General features: G+C 46.9%; 1 protein-coding gene across 1 annotated transcript in view; it reads left to right on the top strand.

Moving 5' to 3' along the window:
• The window catches only part of Asic2 (acid sensing ion channel subunit 2), a 1,067,336-nt gene that overhangs the window by 2,224 nt on the left and 1,041,742 nt on the right, over positions 1-23,370 (top strand). The window lies entirely within an intron of this gene.

Here is a 23,370-nt window from a genome sequence, read left to right on the forward strand (position 1 = left end):
TGGAAAGCCTGGAGGGGAGTGTGGAGCTGAGTAAAGAGGATGTGGATTACGTTCAGGATGAGTTTGCCAGAGGGGGCTGAGAGGGAAGGACGGGCATAGATCTGTCGCCTTTAGAGTCCTCAGCCCAATTCGTGGGCTGATAGGCATAACTTGGTGTAACAGGTCAGACAGTAGCTGCCAACTCTTCCACAGTGCCAGGCAAGTCTGGGGGATCAGGAACTGTGGGGTCCTCCTGCAGCCCAGCATGTCTGCTTTCCCTTACAGCTTCCTGGGGCAGGGGAAGGAGTCTTGAGCCAAAATGCAGTGACAAGTTAGGATGGCAGGCACAGCCGTCATCAAGGGAACCTGACTGTGTCGTCAGCACTCGTCTGGGGTGCTCTGCCTCATTAAGACATTCCCTCCCTTTCCCATAGTCAGCCCTTCCCACCCCCTCTCAGAGCCACCTGCCTCCTGCTCTGAGGTTCTCTTTATGTTCCAGCCCGGCTCTGCCTTCAGCCTCTGCACTTGCTGTTGGCTGTCTCTCATTCTGGAAGCGCCCAGAGTGCCAGGGGCATTGCTTCTCACAGCCTGTGTGCTAGAGCTGTTTCCTGGGGGAGCCGTTTTGTATTATTATCCCTTTTAAACATTCCAAGGAAGAGGACAGCCAAACTGACAGCAGCGTTTGCTAAAGATGAAGCCAGTCTGAGCTGGAGAAGGAAGCGGCCAGCCCTTCTTAAAGGAGCAAAGAAGATCCTAAAATATGTCATGCACAAATGATGTCTGAGGGGCCTTGGGGAGGGATGGGGAAAATGCCTCATTCTTGGAGGCTGAAACCATCACTGTGTTCCAGCCCATGCTTTCTAGTGCCTGGCAACGCTCAGTCTCATTGCTGTACTGTGAAGCTTGAACGTGCATTCAGCTCTTCCTCTGTCTGCCTGCACACACATGGTACCCACAGACAACAGATGCAGGGTGCCTCAGGGAAGCTGTCCTGGGCAGCAGACCCTGGGACGAGTCTTTAAGCATTCTCAAAAGCATCCTCATGATGGCATGGCTGACTGGTAGCTATGTTCATGCCCAAGTTCTGTTTAGAATCTTAGACTGCTTGTCTGTATTTGGCACATCATTTGAATTGCTGGTATCCCAAGCCACCCAAAGTCAGGACTTAAATCCTTACCTGAGCTCCTGACCCTCAGAAACATTGAAGCTGCCTGCAGACAAGGTGACTTTCTGGTTAGTGGCATACATTAACTGTCAGTCTCTGCAAATCCTCGACTCTTCTATTTGAGTGCCCATCCTTGGATTGACCCCCCTGTGTGGAACATCTCCAAGCGCTAAAGAGAGGGAGCCCCTTGGTGTTCTCTTCTGTCTGCTCAGGGATGTCAGAATGGCACCCATGCTGGGTGTGTGATCAGAAGCTGGTCTTCACCAATGGGTGACAACGGGCACCTATGCCAGCCTCTGTTTGGGGTAATATGATAGGGGGAATGTGTTCAAGACCCCTCTGACACACCTTTGTGCTCTTTGGAACTTGGGTCTAGGAAAGTTTTTCTCAGAATCCCACATCAGCAGTGAGCCTACTTAGTTAGCTGTTGGAGAAGCCTGTTCCCCAGTTCCCTCCCTCATTCTGGGATGGCCATCCCTCTCCAGTGGGCTTTCTTACAAGTGCTGCTGGGGGTTATGACACACCGGGTGCCTTTTTTCTCTAAGCACCATGCCCGACTTATTAGAGAATTTAAGTGTTGGGGATGCTCTTTTTCTGAATTTGATTTTTCTGTATAGCCCAGAGCATCATCTCCAGGGCAAATGCTGTAGCACACGCTCCCTTCTTCCAAGTTCTTAGCTGGTGTGCAATGAAGTGTGTAATACCCTTTAATTAGTGAATGAGCTGTGATTCTAGCGGAGTGAAAGAAGGTTGTTCGTGGAGACTCAAAGTCCCCAGGAAGCCAGGTGTGGAATGCTGAGTGCCAAGTAAGCAGACATGCTCTTCTGCCTATGCAGATAAACCCTGAGCCCTCTCCCTGGAGCAGTCTGACTTCAGAGAGGTCTGTGGATTTTCTTAATGGTAAACCATAAGAAAGATTTGATTCTGGGCCTTCTACTCAGAGGAGGTGACCCCAGTGACCCAGAGTAGAAAGGGGATGATGTGGTAGTTGATGGGAGTTGTGACTCCGTGAGCTGAGTCCAAGGCCAATGTGGTAGGCATGGGTTTGAAGCCCTGCACCATCCTTGTTTCTTTGTTCCCTTGCATGCTCTCTAGATGGGCACTCACTCACCTAACCTTGGCCATCTAACCCACAGTATTGTTGAAAGAAAAAGCATATGAGGAAGTCGTGGTTTTGCCAGCTGCGTACCTTGTGGGCTGAGGTTCTTAGCGGTGTTTGTAACAGGGCTTTTGTTGTCCCGCATGCCCCCACTGTTTTCAGGCATCAGAAGGATGAGGAATTGCTGCAACCAAGAGGGCAGGGAGGTGGGAGAGCCACTCCTTCCTCTGGTGGAAACTTATCCTCCAGAGAGGGAGCTGCTCGAGGGGAGGATGTCCTCTCAGAGCCTGGATCTGACTACAGCTGCTGGGTGAATTCCCATCATTTTTGATTAGCATGCGACAGGGCCTTATGTCGTCTCTTTGCTTAGTCACATTGGGGTTCACCTGTGCTCAGGTCCACGAATGCGAATGACCGTTCCATTTTCACACTTAACCTGTCCATCATTAGGGGTATTATTTATGTTTTCAATGTGAGATTTCACAGGAAAGCCTTGGCTTTCTTTCCCCCACTGAATGGATCTTACTACCCTACAGCATGCAACATTATAGAAATGGTGGAGGTGGAGGCTGAGGAAGGTTGTGTCTTTGGGATTTTTTGATGAGGCCACATAGGTCTCTAACTAAGCTAGTCTAATCACACCTCACTACACAGAAGTATGCATGAGGGGGATGTGGACTTTGAGAAACAATCTGAGCTAGGGTTCTAACTCCGTGGTGGTGGGAACTAGCATTTATTTGCTTAGCTCTAGTTTTCCCATCTCTGAAGTAGGACCAGTTACTCCCAAGACTCAGCTGGAGGTGGAGCTTGCTCCACGTGGTACCCACAGGGACTGCTAGCTGAACTTGAGCTGGAGTCTGGATCTTAGAACTCACCCATGACTGTAGCAGCATCAGAGCACAGGCACCCACTGTGTTATCACTGTTTCCAAGGCTCCTCATCTTCCTTGGCACCCTGAACTTGTCTCATATGCACTGGCCAGGCCTCCATGTTTCACCTCACTCTTCCCAACTCGCCTCCAGGCAGCACACCCTGGCATGGGTGGAATATGCTCTGGACCACGTGTAGAGCAGCTTTGCTTGCTGTGTTCCATGTTTTTATCTGTATGGTTATCCCCTTGCCTATCAAACAGGGTCTATGGTGCACCAACAATCCAAGAAGACCAAGTCTGTGCAATCACAGCCCACCTCTACCCCAGTCAGCCTGGGGCTACTCTCAGAACAAATTCTGCAAATATTGTGTCAAATAGAGGGTCTCACAATCCTGCCAAGACCAGGCAAATCCTCACTGGTTTAGCAGCTATCTATACCTGAATTTGCCCATAGTCCTAGTTCATGGGCCCTCCTTACTCTATATCTTTTGTACTCTACCTGGTTGTATCTTTCAATGCTATGTTACCTTCAGAATCCAGTTTGGACATAACTGCAGCCTTCTCCCTCCACAGTGCCGCCATCTAAATCCCCCTTCCTCGTCTGTCTTCTAAGCATCACATACTCTACCTGCCCTTGGTACAGACATGGCATGGTGCTTTCCTTCTGGGAGAAGCATGAAGTGTTGATGCTAAAAGGGACCTTGGAGATAAATGAATTCAATTCCTAAGTTTTTAAATCACTGATAGTTTTCAAATTGATTAAAAAATGTAGATGCTATGATGTGTAACACGATGCTATGTATTCATATATATTACTTACATGTCTAAAAAGTTTTATTAAGCAACTTAGTTCATGCATTACCATGCATACTTATCTCTGTATGGGTGTATGTATGTAGGTTGAGAACACGTGAAATCTAAAATCTCTCTTATTTTCAAATATATGGGATATTGTTATTAACAATAACAGTAAGTAAGTATCTTGAACTTACTTTTCCTGAAATGCCATGTCCTTTGATCTCCAGTCTTCCTACCTCTGGTCATCATCATCTTGCTTGATGTCTTTGAATTTGATCTCTTTAAGAGATTCCACACATGGAGCTAGAGAGATGGTTCACTGGCTAAGAGCACTGGATGATCTTCCAGAGGACCCAGATTCTATTTCCAGCAGCTGCATGGTGTTTCCAACCATCCGTAAGCCTAGTTCCAGAGGATCTGATGGATTCCTCTGGCCTCTATGGGTACCAGGCACACATGTAGTGGTAACATAGACACACATCCAGGTAAAACACTAATACACATAAAAAAAAGTAGAATGATCAGGAGTTGTAGGTCATCCTCAAATACACATTGAGTTTGAGACCAATCTTGGCTACATGTGACAACTCTACCCCTCAGTGTTTTCATTCATCTACACATTCTGAAGACCCACAGCTTCTTAGCATGCATCTCTCAAAATGTATCCTCAAAGTCTGTATTCAGTAGGCAGACAGCCGCAGATGAAAGGCTATTATGGAGTAGAATACCCATCTTTCAGCCTCTCTCTTCCATACATGTATCTGGAATTTGGTTTGATCTGGTGGAGCAAGTACTTATTAGTACTCTTATGCTCCCTGGTTATAAAAACAATCCACAGCCACTGAAGAAAAATTGACAATCAAGAGAAATAAGGGGGAGGAAGGAATGGAAATTGCCACTTGCAATGTTCTGGTATTTTTGAGGATATTTCCTTCCAGCCACATGATTTGTATGAATGTGTGTTTCTCTGGGCTGGTATCATAGCTTCTATGTATATGGTACAACGTGTGCTGTGGGGTATGTACCCAATTAATGTCAGTGTCTTATATTTTAATGTCACGGTGAACTTCAATTACTCTCCTTTGATAGCAATGTATTGCTATTATCATGCATTTTATGGTGTGTTATCTTGGTCCCATTGTTTACTAAATGCTTTCTGGTCTAGACTGGAGACCTGTTCTTGCACACTGAGTCAGAGTTCCTGAATGAAACCCACCCCAACCCTCAGTGAGCCCCAGTTATTCTCTCCTTATACAGCTGTCTACACTGCAGGCCTCAGCCCACAGGTGTAAGTTCTGGGTCTCTGCCGCCTGTGCAGGCTGGACTTTACATCAAAATGATCTAACACAGCAGTAATACAAATTAGATGATCTCAAATATCCCTAGGAGGCTCAGCACCTGTGAGCCTTTAGCGTGCCCTGGAGAGCAAGCTGGGCTGTGCTGGCCATGAGGTCTCTGTGATGCCGACCTCCGGGTCTAGCTTTCCGGTTTGGAGATTTGTAGATTGTGGGCTGTCTAGAGGTAAAGCTCTGGGGGCATGCTGCATCTTTTCTGTTGTGCTGATGGGATAAGGCTGTGATTTGGAGCTGTTAGGATGACTCATTCTGATGCCTTGGAGAAAAAAGCTGCACAGCTCTCATCTAACGCCCAGTAACTTGCTGGGCGGATGTGTAGATCTCTGTCTCCTTCCTTGGGAATTTTTCTACCTCCAGAGCTGTTGATAAAAGAGGAGTCTGGGCTCAGCGGATAAAGAACTTGCCCTCTAAATGTGAGGACTCAAGTTCAAATCTTGAGAATCCACAGAAAACCCCAGGTGGGCATGGGGGCTTGTTTTGTAATCCTAGTACCCAGTAGACTAGCAGAGGATCTCCAGAGCAAATTGGCTAACTCGACTAGTCTTATTGTGGGCTCTGGGCTCAATTGTAAGATCCTGACTCAATGAATAAGATGTAGAAAGATAACGGAACGCTCCCAACATCTGGGCCTCCATATGCATTCCATATGTACAAGCACACCTGCATACACGTACATGAATATACATGCAAACACACATGCATGCATGGATACACAACACACAAGCACAGATGAAAGAGAGAACATGCAAGTTAGCAAAGAGCTTGTTTGCTTAGAAAACATCCCTGTCTTCTAGTTCTACAGAAAATCTTTCCCTCAATAGATTTAAGTTCTAAAATACTTTTTATAAACCAAATCTACTTTGCTGCTAATTTCCATAGGAGGAGCTGAGATAGGATCCTCCCCTACCACCACCACCCCATATCCAAACCCACTTCCTCAAAGAACAAATTGGTAGCTTTTAGTATCAAGCTTGCCGCTGGAGGTGGTGCTTCTTAGAACAGTTCATGCTTCCAGGCAGCAAGCTTCTCATTCCTTTCAAAGGACCGAAAGCCTGATGCTCAAGTCTGGCTTTGTGTTTTCTCAATTTGTATGCTCGTGGTTGAAGGAGTCAGGTTGAAATATCAAATGTGGGCAGCCAGGACATCTGACCCGTGCTCTATCATAACCTGAAACTAGCAGGCTGTGTGGCTCCTGCAAGTCTGAAGTTTCATACATCACACCTTTCCATGCATTTCTCTTCAAACTAACCCTTATAGGCTTGGCTTCTGGTAGCCAGGCAGCAGCTGCGGCCAACAAGCAGACGTACACCACACTGACTATTTGGTAAATCTGAAATCTCTGGGAGAAATCCATGTATAAAGACAGGAAGACAGGCTTTCCCAAGGGACATCCCCTGAGGCATCATTCTCTGATACTAAAGTACCTTTCCTTCCCATAGCATTTCCTGTTCTAGGGCTTTAGGCATACTCTGTGAAGGTTTACTCAATGGTCATTGAAATGAATGCTGGGAAGAAATTAAGCATGCAGCAGAGAAAGAATGCATTTGACCACCATTGATGGATAATGAGCCTCTGTGAGCCCCAGTTTCCCCATAAGTAGAATGAGTGGGCTGAACTAGGTGCTTTCCAAGGACAACTCCTTGTCCTGCGTTTGTTTTAAAAAAACCTCTGCTTACACCAAGACTGGGGGGAGGACTCTGATGTTACTTTTCAACCTAGTGCGCTTAGCTATTGATTGGTTTGCTTTTAATCTATGCAATAGAAGCAGAAGTGCACAGGTGCACAGGGTGGCTGTAGTCAGAGTGAGGGGCACCGAACCAATACTCTCAGAATCCCGTCCAGGAGGCCTGTGTGTCTGACTGTAGGTTCTCCATCTAACCAAGTTTCTGGTCCTTACTAGCACAGCAGGTGTGAACCTGGATCTGCTCTGGGTCTTACAGGTATGGACTGGCAAGAGTATCTTGTGTAAGTGGTCCACAGAGATGCCCTAGAAAGCTACTGTGGGCAGAGTAGCTTATTAAAGCGCAGACCACTGTGCCTTTTTGGGGGTGGCTTACTATAAGCCTCCCCGCCACCTGGGGGCAGACTGTGGTCAGTGATGACGTGAAGAGTACAAAATGCCTAGTCACAGGTATCTGGCCCCTCTGCAGTCCAGTGGCGAAATTCATCCTCTACGCTTCCTGTGGACATCTAGGCTTAATTTCATCTTTCCCCAGCCTGTTTTGCTCTCTACTTCAGGGTTGTTTTTTTCCTGAGAATACTTGTCAGTAACCCACCTGCTCAAGACCTCATCTCTGGCTCTCCTGGGGAACCTATGACCATGTATCCCTGACTTTGTCCTCCTTCGTTTGTTTGGTAACATGGAGATTGATCTCAGCTATGACTTACAAAGGAAGATGCCCACACTAAGCATCCTTTAAACCCCAGGCTTTTGAGATCCGCGTCTTCAACATGGGACCTATGATGGTTTCCAAAAACCATTATTCAGACCTCAACCAAGCATCTCTGGGGTTGGGCTTCACTGTTCCAGGCTCTGCTGGCTTGCTCCTCTTCGGGATGGGGGAGGGTTTTCCCAGCCAGCTGCTGTCTATCCGTAAGCTGTTTTTATTCTAGTGCACATCTTCCTTGGCCCCCGTGTTATCATTTTCCAGATCCCACGGTTCCCCTTGAGAGCCCCCTCCCAGAATTCCCCAACATAGCTCCTTGATTGTGCCTCCACCTGGTTTCAAAGAGGAGGCTATCGCTTTTGATACTGGCAGTGGGTTGAGCCCGTCTATGAAGTGGGAGGTGGTGAGGGACGGAGGCTGAGCAGGGTGATGCTACTCATATATCACAGAAGCCATGAGTGATGGAGGAGTGTATGAAAGGACTCTTACTGTTCAGGCTCAAATGGGAGGCTGGCGACTCAAGGGCAATGTGATTGCTGTCTCCAAACACTTAGAAAACAATCACAGAAAATGGAAACAGGACCTTCTCCGAGAGAGGCCAGGGGTGCAGAGCTCGAGCTGCTGGGTGGAGGGTGGGAGTTCAGAGAGCTGGTTATCACCTGATTGGAAAGACGTATTCTGGGAGTCTAGAGCACCTTAGCTCTGCCTGCCCTCTACCCCTTAGGGCTAACCAAAGCTAAGGGATCACCTCTAGGCAGGGATTGACGTCTGGTAAAGGATTAGATTAATGACCTCTGATGTTACTTCCAACTGGGAGAGTGTTTGATTTCTTTCTTTCCTGAATAGATAGCTGAGGCTGTGGGTAAGGGCCTTTGATGGAGGGCATTGGAAAGGAGTGCTGATGAGTTCAACGGGCAACCCAAATTACAGATCCACCCACTGCCCGATACCATGAAGCTTTGAAGCTAAATGCCTCTGATGGATGCCAGGAAGAAGAATGGTGTCTTCCGAGATAAAAGAGTGGATTCATCCAGGGAGAACAGGGAAGAGCGGGGTGCTGGAAGCCAGCCACGGTAGTGGTGGTTAATAGTCTGGACATTCCAAAATGTGTCTGTGGGTTTTATTGAGAGGCAGGTCCTGGAGTTTGTCGTAGATTCTGGGTGCTAGTTCCTACCCCACAGAGGAAGGTTTAAGTCTAGTTTCACACCGAGGGCTGAGGAGACTTGGAAGGTTTTGGCTTAGGTGCAATCCTGAGGTTAGGATGTTAGAAGCATCCTCAGCTATAGCATCCAGGAAGGAGACTAGGCTACAAGGAGAATGCCCTGCCCAGGCACTGGTGATAGACAACCAACGGATATCTAAACTAGGGAAGCACAGCAGTGTCAGAGAGGCAAGGGGCTCTGACACCTGAAACAACAGCAAAACGGGGTATTGTTGCCTCTAGTCACATTAACAGTGGCCAGAGTCAGGCATGCGAGTGTTCAGAGAAATAGATGTGACTTTGCATGAATTATTTAGCCCTTCCATGCTTCTATTTAATCATCTATTAAATAATAGCATCTCAATACTGGCGCTTCACAAGCATGCTTATAGTGACCAGATGAAATAAATAAGGCTCATATTGGCCGGGTATAGAATAGCTGCTTTAATGATTTTGCTTACAGGGTCTCATACAGCCTCTACCCACTCCAGTTTCCTGTGTAGCTGACTGTGATCTTGAACTCATTGTCCTCCTGCCTCTACCTACAAGCGTTGGGATAAAAAAACACGTGGCACCAGTCCCAGTATATGAGGTGCTAGGAATAGGACCCAGGCTGTTCTGCATGCTAGGCAAGCATTCTACCAACTGGGATACATCCTCAGGCCTGATGCTGTTAATTTTATTATTCCTGAGATAAATGGGGGATACTGACAGGAGATCCGGGGACAGAAGGATTTGCTTTTAAATCCATATTGACAATGTAGCATTAGGAGGGTCTCAAGAGAGGGAGGGGAGTGAGGCTGGGAACAAGCCAGGCACCTACTCGCAGCTGCAGTTGAACCCAAGCTAATGTACACACACAGACCATGCCAATGCTGAATTCCCTCCAATGGTCCAGGGCTGTGTAGTTTATAAAATCTACTAGTGAGTGCTAGTAATTTCTGAATGTTCCAGACACTCGTGTCAGCAGTGGATGTGGTTAAAGCTCACCCAGTTTCCCCAGCAGCCCTATGGAATACAGGGCTCTGTTAGGTTTGTTCAGTGAGGGCAGAAATGAAGTGAAAACTCCTGTCCTGTACTTAGACAGAAATGCGTGGAAGTGGGATTTGAGTAGTCTCGCTCCAGATGCCCTATGCGCTGAAAGAATCTAACTTGCTTCTTTAGCTTGGTTGTCAGTCAGATTGTGCTCCTGGGCAGGGCGTTCTCCTTGCCAGCCCAGCCTTCTGCCAAACTCCTATAGCTGAGGAGCTTTTAGCACCCTAAACCCAAGAATTGTGTCTAAGTCATAAACTCCCCAGTCTCTCCAGTCCTCAGTCAGTGTCTAAAATTGTGGATCATGGCTTCACATGGGTTCACATATGTGAGGGTCATGAACAGTTGAGTAACAGTAAAAGACTCTGGATATACAATGACCAAACTTTAATTTCAAATAAAATGTGTAACGAAACTGGGGGGGTTCTGGAAGTAGTCCCTGGTGTTGCATTCCACAGCTTCAGTGCAGGTGGTTCAGAATGCACAGCCCGTGCACCATGCACACCACCACCATGCTGTGCAAAGCCAGTGAACTCTGCTCCAGATACCCGTGCTTGGATTCCAGACTGCACCGTGAACTGTATATACGGAGTTTCTGCTCTTACAGAAATGCGATGGTTTAATTATAGAAAGTCATGACTCTTACTATTTCCCTACCATGATTCCTCAGCATGTAAGTGTCAAATTCGTCTATCTTTGGATTCCATTGTGTTAGAATGTTTGATGTTAAAAGTTGCTGTTTTGAATTGCTAACTTGAGTTTCATTTAAAAAAATCATTAAATGAATTTTGGCTTTGGATTAGGATGGGATTTCCAACAACTTCTGAAATGACCTTAAACTTCTGCTGTGTTTTGCTACACATTCCAGCAAAGTAGTAGTCTCCTTGTTGATGATTATAAAGTCAAAATATCATCCATCAACTCTGAAAAATGTCGAAAGTGCTCTGTGGCCCACAATATCAAATATTCAGTCAAGATTGAACTCTATCTGTAAAAATAAACAAATGCAAACATCTCATTAGTATGCAAATTTCCATTCATTTTTAACAAATGGAAAATTCCATGCACACCAAGAAATTGATAATTCTTTTTTATGATTATGAGTGTTTGCCTGTATGTATGTCTGTCTGTGCACCACATGCATGTAGTAACCATGGAAGCAGGAAGTAGGCATTGGGTCCCCTGGAAATGGACTGACAGATGATTGTGAGCAGGCATGTGGGAATTGAACTTAGGTCCTCTAGAACAACAGTTGTTACTCTTAACCACTGAGCCATCTCTCTAGATTCCAAATAGTTGTTTGAAAATTCATTTCCTTATCATATTTGTGAATAAATGTTTGACGAGAGTACCTATTTTTCATACCTGTGCATCTTGACTTGGGCAAAACTTTTTAGGGTGGCAAAGTAGAGAAAGGTTAAGGAGCACTGCCTCATGAGCTGCTGCTTGGTCCTCACAGCAGTTCTGACAATGGAAGATGCAGCGCTGTGTCTGTTTCACAGCTGAATACAGGCGAAGTTTGGAAAGGTTCAGTGACAGGGTGAAGGCTTCTCAGACAGAAGGAAGCATGGAGTATCAGAACTCATGTTCCATGACGGCTTCTGAGGCTCCTCTGGAGAGGCACTGGGCTTCCTGGCTTTCTGTACAGTGGTGAGTGAAGGCAAGATGGCTCATCAGCAGGTCTTCAGGACAGGGGCCAAGAGCTTTAGAATTTACACTCAAAGTTCTCTACTTTCCAGTGTCCACCTTGCCTTGGCATCTGGCATTGGAAGTAGCTGGAACTGAAGCTAAGGAAGGGACAGAGTCTGCGGGTTGTCCCAGCTGCTGGGCTCAGTCACCCAGTGAGCCACCTGGTTCTCACAGCACCTCTTGCTCTTGGGTAGGTTAATGGAGGAGACAGAGGCAGCCTTAGTGTTCTGTGGCTGAGACTTCATGAGAGGTGTGGGCTTGCAAGATAGCATCCCAGCTTTCCGTGACCACTGTCTGGCTCTGACTCCAGCCTTAGAGAGAGAGAGAGAGAGAGAGAGAGAGAGAGAGAGAGAGAGAGAGAGATCGATCAACACCCACAGTCAGAAGATGCTGCTTCTGAAAGGAGCCAGGTCCGCTTTTCCTGTGATGAAGTGTGGGTCGCCAGAGGTGGACAGCATGCCTTCTCGTGCTGTTTCCCGGAACGCAGTGGGGAGCTATGCATCCACTCTGCAGATTGCACTTCCCCCTTCCAGGGCAAGATGGGAACTGAATCCTGGAGTAGTAATGTTTGCACATCACAAGCCCCAGAGTTCTGGGAGCTGGGCACGGGCCTGTGTTGGTTCTGACCTTCCACCTGCTCTGCTCTGTGTGTGGGCTTTTGATCTCTCCTATCCAGGATTGCACAGGGAAGGCCAAGCAGTTCCTCTGCCTCTCCTGCAGTGACTTGATTTTAAATGTCCAGTCCGAGTGTGTTCAAACGGCCATACTTTCAGATGGCAGAGAAGCCCTAGAGTGACACTAGCAGTTCATAAAAATATTTGGGTAACCTTAGGATTCAATGTTACAATTGCATATTACATGGGTGAACTTGGGCAAGTAATTTAATTAGAGTTTGTGAGAAGGAGACTCTCTGAACGCTATGGCATAATTGAGCGTAACCTGCAGGAGTTTCTTCTTGCTCTTTTCTCGCTCGCCATCTCCACCTACACAAAGACTCTGCCTCCTGATACAGATCTATGTATTCCCCTCTCTTCTTTGCTATTTTTTTTTGATCCAGGGGGTTTCTCTTGGGATGTTTTGCCTTTGTTCCCTTGTGGTCTCTTTCTGGCCATGGTGGTTGAAGCTCCTCTCTCTGGAGCAGAAATTCCCAGTAGGGAATCTAGCAAGCCCAAGGCCTTCGTTTCTTTTATAACGCTGTGATAAACTATTCTGACGAGAGCTGCGTCAGGGAGAAGGAGCTTATTTTTGTTCACAGTTCTAGGGTGTGCCCCATTCCGGCAGGGAGACCAAGGCAGTGGGAGCTTGAAACAGCTCATCCCATGACAAGGGGTGAGTGAAGAAATAGGGTGGTGAGTGCATGCTTCCGCTCCCTTCTCTTCCTCCATTTGTGCAGGCAGGATGCCAGCCAGGGAACGGTGCCACCCATGGTGGGCATGTCTTCTCACCTCAATGAACGCAATCAAGATAACTCCTATAGGCTGCAGGCATTGCCTCTCTCCCAAGGAACTCTTGAGTTCTGCCATGTTGATTAGTACTGACCGTCATACCTATTATGGAACTTAAGGTATCCAAGATTCTCAACTTTCTTCCTTACAGCCCAGCCCCAAGTGATGCCCACCCCTCTTTTCTCAGAAAGGGTGACAGATAATTGATGGAAGAGACATAGCTTCAGAGGGGACAAGCAACTGTGTCTTTCAAAGTTTGGGCCAAGGCTTCTTCCTGCCTTCCTGGAAGGATGGCTTTTCTAGAAGAACACCTTCTGTCCCCTGGGCCTGCTAGCTATTTCAGGGACATTTTAAGTGGCCATTAACAAAATGTTGAATTATGGCTGCAAACCTCTGGGAGTCAAGTGACATTCACATGAATCACGAGTGAGAGCTGAGCAGTCAAGGCTGCCACAACGGGCCAGGATTAAACAAACAGGGGCCGTTGTTCTTCCCAGAGCACAGAGGCAAGAAGGTCATTCCTCAGAGCCAATAAAGCAGGACACTTTAGGACACATGTCTGCTGCTGCAAGGCAGACACTCTCTTTGGTTTTTAAAGAGAAACATTCCAACTTTATCTATGGAAAAATAAGCAACAATAAGGATGTATACAAGGGCTCTCCCAGCCATAAGCTGTGCATTGCCTGATGTGTTGATTCATTGGCTCAGTGAGCATCTACTGATGTCCTGGGCATTGTGCTAGGCTCAGGAGAAAGTGAAATGAATAATATCCTGTGTGGGGGAATTCCAGGAGCTCTCCACTGGGGGAGGGAGGCTGAGCAGTAAACAAACACAGGGATTTACACTGAGTAACCAAAAGCTCCAGAAGGTCCAGCTGCTACATAGCTCTTAAACTCTCAATGGGAGACTGTTACATGATTTCTTTTCTCCTTGTATTTTCCCCTTTTACAAACTCTTGTAACACCTGCCATCACGAATATCACAACACTCCTATGGAGGATTCCCATGTGCTTTTTTACCCAGGAGTCTCAGTGGTGGTGCAATTAAGCCCTTCATGGCTAAAACATCCCACTCTGGGTCCCTCACCATAGCCTTCCTTGTGTCACCTAGATTTTCATGACCTTAGCATGTTTTGCAATCCAGAGTCAGTGGTTTTGTATAGTGATTTTCAGCTTGGGTGCTTCGATGTTTCCTCTGGCTTAGACCCAGGTTAAGATTTTATTCGCTTTTGTTCTTTTGTGGTACTAGGAAGTGAGGCCACGGTCTGACACACGACTGTGGCACTGAGAAACACCCCCAGGTTCCCCATTTAGGTATCTAGGGCTGAGATTTCAGAAAACTGAGTAATTTTACATCCTGTCTGGGGTCATATACCTAAACCTGGTAGTGTGAACTTTTGATGGAGATGCCACGACACACAGAAAACTTCATTTTCTTCTCTTCCTCTCCCTGTTTCATCCTCTATCAACTTTTCTTGCCTGGATTATTATGTTGATCCCCAGCAGATGCTGGCCTTCTGATACCACCATCCCATGTGTGTTTGTTAGTTGGCTTTCTGAAATAAGAGTGATCTTTCCCCCCTTTCTGTTCATTTCTTTCCATCAGCATAGACTCTTAAACAAACTTCTATTTTATCTGCAGGCACACTCTGTTTACATAATTATTTACTTGGAAACATGTTTCCTCATATTTTGAAAGCCCTTTCCACTGACCCCTGTGTCCTTCTGCTGTTTCCCAGAGTTCTCTGAACATTGAGTTTCTGGCCCAGCTCTTGGTCTGGGTTCATCTTTCTCGTTCTTCACTCTGTGATTGGACATTATCAGCAAATCCAGGCTCTAGTCAGCAGGGGATGGTATTTAGAAGCAGGATCTGGGAGTCAGGTGTGTTCATGGCTGTGTAGGGTGTTCCTGTTCCTGGGAGCCAGGTGGCAGAGCTAGGCGATTTGTATCTCCCTTAATACAGTTATTTAATTTTAAATCAGTGATATAAAGTATATAATCCCAGGTATCAGAGTCCTCATAAAGGTGTGAACTTTAGGAACACCCCCCCAAAGAGACCCTTTATCCATTAACAATCACTTTACTTCCTCAGTTTTCTACAAATCCATCCTTTTAACCCCAGGTAAGTATTAATCTTTTTTTCTGCAACAAAAACTTCCCATCCAATAGAATGTTTTCTGGGATTATCTGTGTTGCAGTAGCGTCAGTATATTACTTCCTTTAAATACTAAATATTATTCTACTCGAAGACTGCATTACATCTTATTTTGCCAGCCGTCAGTTAGCGTACCCTTGAATTGTTTACCTTTTTAGTGTTATGAATAATGTTGTCTCTCAGACCAGTTGTTATATCCAGTTATTCCACATCCTGAGTCTGCCTGATTCTTCCTTATAGTGCCACCTGCCATGTTTCTCCTTGCTCTGGATGTCTCCCGGCGAAGGAGTTCGTTTTCAGAACTAAACCAGATTCAGTTAAATGTTTCTTGCAAGAGAGGACCTCAAATAACACTACAAACTTCTGACCCCCACCAGACAGGAATAATGTCTCTCAGGGGATTGTCCCGCTCTTAGACATGCAAGCTTCGATCACCTATCTAAGGGAGAGACTGCTGGGACACCCATTGCATCATCACGCATCCTTACATCATCTCTCTGCATCTGGTAAATGATTCTGCGTGACTTCCTGTTCACGGTCCATTTGCTCTAATATCAGAAACCAGAGTCGATGCTCACATTGGTGATTACAAAATAGTGATTTCCGATTCTGTCCTTCCCACTCTTATTAGCTGACATTTTTCCTAAGGGAGAGCTCCCCCTCATCAGCTGGATGGAGCATAACCACTCCTAAAGAAACCCTCTTCTTGCCCTTGAAGTACCAGTTTCCGTGAGGCAGAGTCGCTGGTCTTGGGGTGATGACTCCTTCCCAGCTGGGCACAAAGCGGGAAGGTATGCACTAGAGGGAGTTGAACAATGGCTGGGAAGTGAGCTTGGGTGGTAGGAGAGTGAGAAAGATCATTAGGGCACCACTTTGCTGTACCCGTGGCAACCACAGAATCCATGCTACCCCAAAGCTGGGCTCTCTGTCTCTCACTCATGGGTCACCCTTAGGGACCTAGCCTGGCTGCACAAGATAAGGCAGTAAGGGTGCTTGAACATGGCTGTCACCACATGACAGATCCAAAAGTGTTAAGTTTGTCAACTGCAAAGATTCTAATTTTAATTTTATAAAATAGCATTTATTTGTGTGTGTGTGTGTATACATACATGCATGTGTGAGAATGCGCATGTGCAATGGGGCACATGTGGAGGTCAGAGGGTAACTTGAGGGATTCAGTTGTCTTTTTACCATGTAGGGACCAGGAACCAAACTCAGGTTTTCAAGCTTGGCAGCAAGCGCCTTGTCCTGCTGAGCCATTTTCCTGTCCCAAAGACCCCAATTTATCTAGTCCCTTCTTATCCTCTCACCCCCACCAAGTATCTCTCCCTGATATGGTACAATGCTTGTGTTACTTTTTGGTGTCCCTGGTAAACTCATTCAGCACGCCTCCTTGGAAGGAGCAGAAGAGGCATGTGGCAAAGGATGCTCCCCTTGTGAAATCTATCTAACTCAATCGCCGCCTGAATGGTAGCGATTGGGAGGAACTTAGTGAGCCCTCATTACGTGTTGGCAGGGTTTAAAGCACTGTGCACACATGTTTGAGAGCACAGCACTGTGTCCTCCCAGTGCCCAGCGGATGCTGCTCTCACTCCGTTCTTCTTGTTTCTCAGTACTCGGTGCAGTCGATAAAAAGAATTGCCTAGTCCTCCCATCCATTTTGTCACCCTAGGAGCTGCATGAAGGCCTTTACCTAGGACAGGGTGGAGGACCACAGACCACTGAGCACCACCACACTCTCCAGCCCCCAGCCTGGCTTTCCATGATAATTAGATAATTCAATAACTGACTGCTTTTGAGTCTGGATGGGAGTATTTCTGGTGCAAAGAGCATCCAAAGATATGAGTCCCTTCCAGGTTCATGTGGTAAGACATTAACTCTAGGTGATAGTGGTCTTAGGAGGCAGAGTCTTTGAAAAATAATTAAGCCTGGTGGTGGGGCCCTCTGGAGTAGGGTAAGTGCCCTTTTAAGGAGGCCCAAGAGAGACCCTTGCTGCTTCACATAGGGGTGTAGCTAGAAAGCACCCCCACCTAGCACTCACTCTGCCATCCCTTTGATCATGAACTTCTCAGTACCCAGAACCATGAAAATATGTTTCTGTTGCTTTTAAGTCACTCAGTGTGTGGCATTTTACTAATGTAGGTAGGGATGCAGGTAGGAGTGAAGTGGGCTGTCACTCACACAGGAAGTGGGTTGGGGAGGGTACCCAGTGAGAACAGGCACCTCTCTACCCAGGAACCTCAGCATAACACTGTGACTCTTTGCATTCCTTATTTCATAGCCCCCAAACAGAGTCTCCTTTCCACCCCTGCCTCTAACCTGCCTGCACATGGTCACTAATTCTCATGCATGCTAATGAAAGCACGGAATTAGCATTGGCCCAGGCTAATGTTGCTTTCAGTAGGTGAACTTAAAGTTGCTTTCCTGGGAAAATACAACTCAGTTTATTTGGTAGGAAAGTGCTTGTCAATCAAAGGGCACATGCTGGCCATGGTCCCCACTGTGGGGGAGCAAGCATACACCTCCAGTGAGCAGTCACAACCTGCTGTCATTCATTCATTGCTGTGTTCATTCATTTTCTCTTTTTGAGGGCCTGATTTATCCACGATGGATAAGGCTTATCCCATACGTTTGGTGGGATCTCCTATGTTCACAGGGATATGGATATATGAACAAACACTTCCCTTTGGAGCTGTTGTGTGGAAGTTGGTATATGCATCAGAAGGAGTATTGCAGGATGAGAGTAAGCCATGTCAAATGGGATTATTAGGATGACTGTGTAAATAAGGTGCATATTAGCTTATCCTCCAAGAGAAGTGGACTTTTTAAAGATATTCTAATGTTTGTGTGGGGTGGGGGAGGGTGAGTCCAGTGCTCACAGAGACCGGAAGAGCTGATCCCTTGGGGCTTCAGTCCCAGGCAGTTGTGAGATGCCTGACACAGATGCTGGGATCTGAACTTGGGTCCTGGGCAAGAGCAGCATGTCCTTAGCATAACTGCTAAGCCACTAGTGGAATTTTAATGGGTAAAGGGGGGGAAGAGAACATCCCAGAGCCAGGGATGTGTGTCAGTGAAGGCATGAAACAGGTTGACCCAGGGCGTGCAGAATGCATGTAATGTATGTGTGGGGAGAAGAAAAAGCGGAAGACTCTCTGCAGGGTTAAGGCAGACACGGGCAGTGAGGGACCCTTGGTTGAACGAGTATCACAGGCAATGGGGAGCTGTGGAGAGCTCATCATGACACAGACAGTTTACTTTAATTGGAGTAGTGATTGATGCTCTTCTGCTTGAGAATGGCGGAGATAAGGAAGATGTTACAAAGGTGCAGTTTGTATCTGGTTGTTCTTCTGTAATATTTACCATTATTAAAAAAATCAGCTTTTGCTTTATCTTTGGCCTCTTAGTCATATCTTTGTGGGGTGGGCACTGCGATGTAACTTGTTGTAGGATGCAGGCAATACTTCAGGCAGAGAAATACTTCCACCATCACACACTAGAAGAATTCAAGTTTAGAGGGAAGGAAATGCATCTTCTGTGATGTCCAACCTTGGCTGTACATTAGAATCACTTGGAGAACTGTAAAAACACAAGACACAACAAAAAAACAAGCAAGCAGAACAGAAATTCTATTGCACCCTCTGGTGTCTGAGCTGAAGTCTGGCCATTCAGGTCTCCATCAGCAGTGGAACTGTTAAACTGTGGTCTGTATGCACAAAGGAATATTGCTTAGACATAAAAAAGAGCGAAATTCAATAATATGAATAAGCCTGGAGGACACAGTGCTGAGTGAAATGAGCTAGACACAAACAAACGTTTCGTCTCCTCACTCACACGGGGAAGCGAAAAATGTTGCTCGCATAACAGAGATTGGAACCATGGCTACTAGAGGCTGGTGCGTAGAAGCAAGGAAGGCTAGCAAGAGGTTGATTAACAGCTACATAGTTACACAGGGAGAATAATTTCTAGTACTTTATAGTGCAGAGGGATGACTACAGTTGATAAAGACTTCCTGTATTTAAAAACAGCCAGGAGAGGAGATTTTGACTATCAGCAACAAACAAAACTAAAGATCGGCGTTTGAGGTGATTTGAACACTGCACGCCATATGCATGTATCAAAACACCACCCTGTACCCCACAGATATCTATGATTGTTGCATAGCCTACCAAGCTGCTCTTAATGCTGAACATGATGGGCAAGAAAACCAGTTGCCCAGAAAGCTGGAAGCCAGACTCAGCTGCATTTGCTGACTGGTTTTTCACAGTGATGCTGACCCCAGACCTGGTTCTCAAACACTTCTACCTCTAACTCATCTTCCACGCCTGTCATATTCTTGTATTCAGGAACCCAGTTTTCGGGGAGGGCTTGATGCTGGGTGACTGGCCATGCGCAGAACACAAGGCAGTTCTTGGCTTGGTTAGCCAGGTGACACCTCACTAAAGTTTGATGGACCAAACTCAGAGAAATGATGAGATTCTGCCCTTGTAATCATGAAATCAAGGACTTTCTAATATCCTTGACAGAGAAGAACATCAGTTTCTAGCAAAGTATCTTCTGTTGTTTTGGAGCTCGGTCAAGCCTTGAAGTCTGGGGCTTTGAACTTCACTGTTTCTTGTCTCTTGGGATTGACTCATGGCTGCCTAGAGCGGTGCCAGTTTCTCAGGGATGACTCAAGATGGCCCAGAACTGCCTACAAGTTAGGATGCTGAGTTCTAGGTAGGATACTTTGTTGCCATAGTTACTGGCTTGTGCAGAAGCTCTAAGAGTTACCACCTAGGTCTGGAGTCAGAGTGTAGACCTAGGAGTTAAATCTAGCTAGGAGTGGCTGTCACTACATACCATGTTTAGACCTAAGGAATCTTGGGACCAGCATGAATAGAGACTTAGCTGATTTGGTGCAGTGTGCACCAGCCTTGAGAAAATGCTTAGGTCACTCACTGACCTCCAACTTCTCCTCAGTGGACTCAAGGTAGAGCCCTATGCTAAGTTCCATGACACTGGGGGACCAGGTGATCCTGTCTTTTCCTTCACTGTCTCTGCCATGATTACTCTCATACTCCTCTCTCCTCTCCCCCACCTCTCATCCCCGCACCTCTTAGACACAGGCCTTGTAACCTGGCTTACCTGGTCTGGAGAGAGAACATGGTGTTCTCAGGATAACTCAGGCTTATCAATTCAAGAGGGATGACACCCCTGGGCTGGGAGGACGACCACAGAGGGAGCTAGTGTTTTCAAATCCTAAATGCAAAGGAGTTGCAAATCCCAAGTCCCTGAATTCAAATACAGCCTTGGTCCAGGGAACATTGCAGCAGCCTGGGCAAACCTCGATGAGGTATCCAGTAGCATGATGTTCCCCGTCTCTGAAGGCTGGAAGGAACACCATCTTGTCCCCCTCTACCATTTCCTTGGCCCTGGCTGAGAATGGTCTCCCACACTGCACATAGGAAGAAGGAGATGTTCTCATAATTAGAGAGTTGGCTCCTGGAAGTTCACCCCCAGCTTACCCTAACCTTCTTATCTAGGGGATTTTCCACATTGAACATAATTTAGGGCTGGATAGTTCTTCATGATGGGTACTGTACTGTACAACAGCGTTCTTAACAACAGCTTAAGACAGTGACCTTCCCTTCCCGAAGTTCTAACTACCAGAAATGTCTCTAGACATTTCCCGGCATCTCCCAAAGAGCAATTATCTCTGATGGTGAACCATAGGTTTATCTGTGAATTGGAGTGAAATAAACATTCTATACTGCGGGCTTGTTTACAGATGTGAACAAGTGTGGTTTGTAGGAGAAATTACTTGGCACACAGCAGGAGGCCTTCTGATGACATCCTGAGGCCTGGGGAAGCGGCAAGTTCCCTTGGCTGACTTACAAGAACAGCTTCCCCTGCTGTGCCAAGCTTTAGGAAGCTCCGTCAGCCAGGTGGGCATAAGGCTCACTGGTACCTCTGGTGCCCCTGTCTGTGGCCACACATGTCGAAATCAACTCCTGGGCGTCTGTCCCACAGCCCAGAGCCAGGGCTGCTTTCTGGGGGCGTGCACTGAGTCTCCATTCCAGCTCCATGGAGCGCTGCCCCTGGGCCTGCTCAGGAAAGTGGAGAAGGGAAGAGGAAAGAGGCAACCACAGTACTACCTCTACCTGCCCAGAGAAAGGCACTCCCTTGCTGACCTTGTGCCATAAAAAAAGATAAGTGGAGAATAATGGAGAAGGAGCAAGACCTTTGCAGGCAGAGAAGCTGGGTTCATATTTCTTCATTGCCTCTCAAATGAGATAGTAATAAATCACGCATAATTCTATCCCACCATATGTCTGTCAAGGGTTAGGAGGGACATTTAATTAAGTCACATCCCGGATGTCCAGCACAGAGTGTAGCCTCTAAGATGCAATAAACTTTGGTAGCTCGCCTCTCACGATGAAGGAAGGAGGCACATTATTAATGGAAGTGACCCCAGCCAGGCTCCTGGTAAATTGGATAGATTGAGGGAGCCATGCCTGATTGCCAGAGGCCAGGCAAGCATGGTCTGCTTTCTCGTGAGTCTTCGTGGGCTACAGGGAACATTCGTGCACATACTGCCACCCGACTTAACAGCCACAATGGCAAGAAGGCAGGTGTGAGAGCAGGTGAGGACGTTTAAGCTTGAGGAAGCTACATGACATTAAACGTGTGTGTGTGTGTGTGTGTGTGTGTGATATCCCCAGAGGCCAGAGGAGAGCGTCTGTTTCCTGGAGCTACAGTCATAGGTGGGTCTGAGTTGATGGATTATGAGTGCTGGAAACCAAACGTGGATGTGCTCTCAGTTGCTGAGCCATCTCTTCAGTCCCTACCTGACCTTCCCAAAATTACACCCTAGTGAGTGGCAAAGTTAGATCCCAGCATTCCCTGGCCAGACTTCATCTTTGTCTGGATACTTGTTGCTTGTAGAAGACACCAGGGACCTTTCTTCCTTGGAAAGTACAAGATCATACTCACGGGAAGTGTGCTGGCTAGTTCTATGTCAGCTTGTCACAAGTTAAGAGTCGTTTGGGAATAAGGAACTCCAGTTGAGAAAACACCCCTGCTCGATTGGCCTAGGGGCCTCGGCTCTGCCTGAATCTCATGACCCTCATGGCCTCATTTATCCTTGATTCTCAAGCGTGTGGACACAGTTCCCAAGTCTGAGTAAGATTAAAGAGGAGGTCTGCGAGGCTCTAAGACTAAAGATTCTCTATTACTTCTGTGGCATGCTGAGGGACATCTCCAAGGGGATCTGGGAGCAGGAGTCAGGTTTAGTATATGCCAATGGTGAGCCATCCCTGTCTACTCCGAGCTGCCGGGGCACCATGAGGTGGCTTCCCCCAGGGACCGTGGGCAGAGCAGCAGGGCTGAGTCAGGGCTTCTGTGCCCTTTCAGCCTCTAAGGCTGAGCCAGGGGCAGTCCTTTATGTGTGACTATTTATAGTCCCCTGTGCCCAGGGGAGGGAGCCCTGGTGACAGCATGTGATATTTGCTTCTCTGGAGCCTGGGTGGTGAGTGGAGGTTGCAGCTGACTCAGAATGGCTATTCTACACATTACTTCCCTAGTCTCTCCCTCTGGTCCCCCACAATTCCTACTGTCTAAGTGCCCTATCCAGAACAGTCCCTACTCTGTCAGGCTTTATTTAACCAGTCAGTGATTCCCTTTTGTCTCCCCTGCCTGTGAATCCAGGCTAGGTTGCAGTATTTCATGGGACAAGTCCCAGCTTAGGGTGTTTGCCCTACGCACTCTATCCCAAAGGCTTGCTTTTTTTCTGCCCACAGCACAACTCCGACTCTAGGCTCATAGTTACCGTGTGGCCTTCTTCTCTCCTTCCATCTTTCCTGGGTGGAAGTCTGCTCACCCTCCCCTGCCAGTTCAGTTTCTCTCTGCAAAAGCTTTCCTGGTCTCTCCACAAGCTGCTCACCGCCCGGACACCTGTTATCCTTCTATTGAATGTCTTGACTTTTTACTTCTTAGGGCACTGATCAGAACGTCCTTACAGTCTATTCCCTGGTAATGCCTTCTTCCCACACTGATCTCTTCATTCCGGAGCAGTCAGACCTTCTAGTAATAGGACTGGAATATTCTGAATTTTAAAAGCCCCGCTGGAAGATGAGTTAGGCCTGGACCATGTTCTCTGCTGACTTGACCACACGCCCTCGCCCGAGCTTTTCTGTGGAAAAGAGGAAGAAGCAAAC

This window comes from Microtus pennsylvanicus, chromosome 11 (genome assembly GCF_037038515.1).
Source record: "Microtus pennsylvanicus isolate mMicPen1 chromosome 11, mMicPen1.hap1, whole genome shotgun sequence".
Classification (NCBI taxonomy): domain Eukaryota; kingdom Metazoa; phylum Chordata; class Mammalia; order Rodentia; family Cricetidae; genus Microtus; species Microtus pennsylvanicus.